Source organism: Bubalus kerabau, chromosome 11 (genome assembly GCF_029407905.1).
Source record: "Bubalus kerabau isolate K-KA32 ecotype Philippines breed swamp buffalo chromosome 11, PCC_UOA_SB_1v2, whole genome shotgun sequence".
NCBI classification, from domain to species: domain Eukaryota; kingdom Metazoa; phylum Chordata; class Mammalia; order Artiodactyla; family Bovidae; genus Bubalus; species Bubalus kerabau.
In genome coordinates, this window is record NC_073634.1 from 82,760,077 (window position 1) to 82,766,246 (window position 6,170).

Genomic DNA, 6,170 nt, shown 5'->3' on the forward strand with positions numbered 1-6,170 from the left:
GAAATTAATTTTGCCACCCTGACTACATCCCCACAGACACAGAGGTTCTGCCTTTGACTCTTTCTTATATAGCACATTTCTTTATCGAGGTCACTCATGAAGGAACAGGTGCAGCCTTTTGTAAAGACATCATGACACCTGGTGGCATTAGTACACGTTCTGATTCCCATTGTACCATTGTCCAGTCCCAAAATGCATGCTCTTAAATTCTGACCCCAGCTAAATCAAAGAGATACACAGCAGGATTCATCGTTTGGACACTGGTAACCACTTGTGAATTCCTGCACAAACAAGGGAGAGGGATCCGACAGACTGGACTTTCTGCTCATTTGGATGTGTGGGAACTTGAGGACTCTTCTCTGGGATATCATTGCCCAGGTTCGTTATTCATATTGTGCACGTGTGCTCAGTCGTGTCCAATTCTTTGGGACCCCGTGGACTGTAGCCTGCCAGGCTCCTCTGTCCATGGGATTTTTCAGATAAGAATATTGGAATGTGTTGCCATTTACTTCTCCAAGCAATGCCTTAAAATAAAACAAATTTGTTATTGTACAGGTCAGAAGTCTGGCGTGAGTCTCATCAGGCTGAAATCAAGGTACCTGCAGTGCTGTGCTCCCTTCTGGAGGCTCTAGGGGAGAATCCATTTCCCTGCCTTTTCCTGCTTCTGGAGGCTGCTTGCACTCCTCAACTCGTGGCTCCTTTCCTCTGTCTTCACAGCCAACAGTGGAGGGTCAAGTCCTTCTGACATTGCCTAACTCTGTCCTTATCTTCTGCCCCCTTTCCCCTTGTCATTACATTGGGCCCTCTCTGTGTAGGATAATGGAGGATAATTTTGCTAATTTAGGATCAGCTGATTAGTAACCTTAATTATCCTTTGTTCTGTAACATAACATATTCATAGTCCCTACAGCAATCAAACTTGCAAAGGTGGGTAAAACGTATGAAGCTTCTGCCTTTTGAGCTTTCAGGACTGTGGAGTGGAGGTGTCACGTGAAAACTACTTGTGAGCTAGGCTTGTGAATCTGTCCAGAGGGGTGATGCCTGTCCTATCCCTAGGCTTACAGGAAGAGAGCAAATCTTCAGTCTCCCCAAATTCTTGATGAACAATAGATGCTACCCCTGAAGATTTTCATTGCAAACTAAAGCAATGATAACAGGCCTCAGTGAGTTGGCTGTATTTCTAACCAAAGCGCTCCCATGCCTATATGATAGAACTGTGCAGCCCATAGAAGCCAGTGTCATGCATCATTAATGCCCCCAATTATTCCCATGGCACTGCCCCATGAAGTGACCAACCACCAGCCCAGCCCATAATTCCAGAATTACTCCCCATTCCTGAGTTACAAAGATTTTATGAATTAGCCCAGAAGCCTATCATTTCCATGTTATTTCTATGGGAAAATTCACTGCTATTGTTGTCTGGCTGAATTATAACAAAATTCTAGAGAATAACTGTCCACAGGTTAGGCAAAGCCTATAGGTACTTACATTTTTACCTGAAAACTATCTAATTAAGCTTCCTTTAGTCAGATCTGATTAACATTCATGTGGGTGCACCACTTTTATTAACTTACATCCAATAACGAATTGGAGAAGGAAGTGGCAACCCACTCCAGTATTTTGTCTGAGAAATCCCGTGGACAGAGGAGCCTGACAGTATACAGTCCATGGGGTTGCAAAGAGTCAGACATAACTTAGTGACTAAAAAACAATAACTGAACAGTGTTTTCAGCAAGCAGAATGACAAATGGAAATAACCTGCATTTTGAAGGATACCAACTCTGTGATCTCTGCTGAAATCCAGCTGTGTCACTTGGGTGACTTTGGATGAGCTGCTTAACCTCACTAAGCATCAATATCATGACTGTAAAATCAGCTTAATACTGTTAGACTCACAGGATAATTAAGAAGATGAAATGACTAAAGATGTGTAAACCATGGGCAGCATGGTTGGGACAGAATTGTCACTAAACAAGCTTTTGCAACAGCAGTCTGTGTGTTAATGTTGCCACACCACTATAGGCTTGATTATAGGCTCCCAATAATAGGCTCCCCTATTATTGGACATTAGCTAATTCCCAAAATACAAAATATCCTGTACACATGGCATTTAAATATCTCTCTCTGTGTGTTAAACCACTGAATGCACAGAAGCAGAAGCTGGCTCTGAGTGCTTCCATTGAATAGGTGGGGAGGCAAGGAGGTGGTGAAAGAAAAAGAACTTTAGTAAATTTTTAGCTATGGGACACTGCTGACCCCTGAGGACCTTGGCCTTGACCCTGAGGAAACAAAAGCTTTCTTATAGCCAAGGTGCATAGGCATGCCAATTACTGCTAAACATTTTAGAAAGAGTCCTTGCTATGAATTGTAATCACAAAAAAGCCGCATTCTTACAAACAGCATGCTAATAATGCTCAGTCACTTCTGTTGTGTCTGACTCTTTGCGACCCCCTGGACTGTAGCCTGCCAGGATCCTCTGTCCATGCAATTTTCCAGACAAGAATTCTGGAGTGGGTTCCATGCCCTCCTCCAGGGGATCTTCCCAACCCAGGGATCTAACCCATGTCTCCTGCGTTTCCTGCTTTATAGGTGGATTCTTTACTCCTGAGCCACCAGGGAAGCCCCCATACAAACAGGATAGTCTGCTAAAAAGAAGTTCATGTTTGTCCAACACAGAATTTTAAGTTATCCAAACACAAACAGAGGAGTGCCCAGGGCAGATTGAAATGTTTTGGGCTTGACCTTCCACCTCTCCCGCTGGTGGCTTGAGCGAATTTGAGCAAGCCCTCTCCGTAGTAGTTTCTAGATCCTGATTTGTGAGATTCTAGAACCACTGGGCCTCTGTTCTTTTTTTGTGCTCTCAGTTCTTTGGAGCCTTCCAGAATAAGATTTCTAAATTGGCACAGAAGGACTTCTTTGGCATCAAATGGCTCTTATGAAACAGCACACTGATGAGTTAAATGAAACGATTCAGAAAAATACCGATTAAATTTCCCTTAAAATACCCAGGGGTTTAGAAATTAAGCAAAACTGCTTGGCACTATTCAGTCTGGTTTTTAACAAACTCAAAATGTTTGAAAAATTGTTCAAGATGTTTTGACAAACACAGAGTGCCCCTCTATGTTCTTCCCTTTCCCCTGACATCACTCTTGATCTGCCAAAGAGAAGGCAGAATCGGGGTGCCTGGGGTGCACAGGTTAGCTAGTTTCCCAGGAAAGCCTTTTTTTGCCCATCAAATGGAATAATCCATAGTTCTTGTTTTAACACTCACTAGCTTCTTTGTTTTGTTGTAAAGCAATAGAGCTAGTTTGTTTTATTTTAAAAATGAAATAAAACTAAAAAACTATGAATAGTTTAAAGTGATAATCTTAAACACTGAAATCATAGTTTTAAAGGAAAAAAAAAAAAAAGCTCCCATTATGTCAATTAAATTTGTAATATTGCCTGGCCGGAGCAGGGAGCAGAATAAACGTGAAATGCCGCCCCCACCAGACCTACAGACATCACTACCACTATCTGACTGGGACCCTGACCTTCCCTTGCCTGCTCAAGGAGGGTTGTGATGTTTGTCAGGAAATACAAACACTCCTGAGAGGGCATGCGGTTGAGTAAAGAGTCCTGGATAAGAAGTTAGAAGTCTGGGCTTCAGCCCTAAACCACTGCTGCCTAGATGCATCATCAAGAACAAATCAGGATTCACACAGAAAGCAGCCTCCCTCAGGGACCACTCCTAAAACTTATCTGTGCAGACCTTGAGATTATCTCCAGTTCTGGAACATTCTAAAATGTAGTCAGGTTACAATATTTGTATCTCTACAGAGGAATATAGTTTGAAAACCTGTATTAATGGATAAATGTAGATTACTCATTTTCCTTCGTGGCTCAGATGGTAAAGAATCTGCCTGCAGTACAGGAGACTGGGTTCAGTCCCTGGGTTGGGAAGATCTGCTGGAGAAGGCAATGGCTACCCACTCCAGTATTCTAGACTGGAGAATTCCATGGACAGAGAGGACTGGCAAGCTGTAGCCCATGGGCTACATACAGAGTTGAACATGAATGAGTGACTAACACTTACTTTTTTGTTTCATTTTCTAACATAATATAATTTTTCCAACAAACAGTATCCCCTGTCTCAAGTGAAGAATATATATCTGGATCGAGAAGGAGGGCTGCAGTCCATGGGATTGAAAAGAGTTAGTCAGGGCTGAAGGAACTAAACAAAACAACAGGGAAGGTGGGAGGGAGGGAGAGGGAAAGAGAAAAAGGGAGAGAGGGATGGGGAGACAGAGAGAGTTAAATTTAAAGTGAAAATGTTAGTTGCTTAGTCATGTCCAAATATTTGCAACCCCATGGACTGTAGCCTGCCAAGCTCCTTTGTCCATGGGTTTCTCCAGCGAGAATACTGGAGTGGGTAGCTATTCCCTTCTCCAGGGATCAAACCCAATCCTGCTGCCTTGCAGGCAGATTCTTTACAGTATGAGCCAGCAGGGAAGCCCATTAGACTTAAAGGTATATCTAAATCTGTATCTATAACTATGTCTCTGTATGCTTACTATAGTCATTTTTATCACTATTACTCAGCCCACCCATCCATTCTTCTGATTTTCTCAACATCTTGCAATTTACCAAGTGTATTCATTATCTCCTCTTCCTGAAATGGATCAATTATTTATGTCCCCAAAAATTGCTCAAGGAAACTGAAACTTCTCAAGGTGAATTCCTCAATGAGACAAAAGTGATAAGTGACAAAGCTGGGGCTGAGTCCAAGTCTACTGGTCCCAAAATATTTTCCTTGTAACATGAGTTGGGCTCATCCAACCACCATTCTATTCTCTGCAGAAGGATTTGAAAAAAAAAAAAAAATCATAGCTTTGGAGCCATGGAGCAGCAGCAAGCCAGTAGGTTCTTTCTTGCGGTTTTGATGACCCAGAGCCATTTGGATAATTACCAGGCTGAGACTGGTGAGACCCAGCCATTCTTTGGCAACTCAGTAAAATGATACAGGAGAAACAGTTTCCATTGTCTACTCCCAATTCCCTGATCATGTTAGCAGCTAAGCTGGGCTGGTTTGGGTTTTCTCATGGCAATCAGAGTCGATTTCAAGATTTAAAACTAAGTTCATGCTAGAGAACAAGTAGCCACACCTTTTCTCTTGTTTTATATGTTCTGTAAACTCTTTCAGTAACTGTGGATGAAGAAGCTGCAAGGCACCCAAATGATGTTATCACAGAGCAATGTTCAGTGTTTTACAACATATAGGGATTGATGATGAAGCCATAGCCATGAACATGTAATAATAATTAGAAACAATCACTTTGTAGCCCAGATATTAACCATACTTTAAGATCTCCTTTTATATTTATTTTATTTATATAAAATTTAAAATTTACTTTATTTATATAAAATCCTTTTATATTTATTATATCACTTGAACATCAAAACAGATTTGTGAGGTAAGAAAGGTCGAAAGTTTGTTCCCTCTTTACAGATGAGTAAAGTGAGAATGACGCAGTCTTGGCCAATGGGATCCCCTCCCTTGCCTGGAAAGGGAAGCTGGATGGGATCTTTTGACTCCATCTCCCTCACCTGTCACAGCTCCTTCACCACCTAGCACTGGCTTTCCTTTCACCCAAGGTGTTAGTCACTCAGCTGCGTCTGACTGTTTGTGACCCCCTGGACTGTAGCCCACCAGGCTCCTCTGTCCACAGAATTCTCCAGGCCAGAAAGCTAGACTGGGTTGCCATTCCCTTCTCTGGGAAGGGGCATGGGGGCATCTTCCCAACCCAGCAATCGAACTCAGGTCTCCTGCATTGCAGGTAGATTCTTTACTGTCTGAGCCACCAGAGAAGACTTCACCCAAGTATGCATCAAATCCATCCATTTCTCTGCATGCCCTTCACCACAGGTCAAGTCAAACCACCATGCACCCTTGTCGGCATCTTTACAGCAATGCCCTCAATGGTCTCTCTGGGCTCTTCCTGCTGACCCTCAGATCTGACCTGGAGTCCTCACAGCTTGGCCCTGACATCAGTGTAAGTCCAGACCCTCAGACTTGCCCTGACTCTCCATTGCCTGTGCTCCCCAGATCACCCTCCTCACCAAGTTTCTTTCCTCTGCATCCTGTGCTCCAACACACTTTACTGCTTTCAGTTCTCTAATTTCCATGCTCT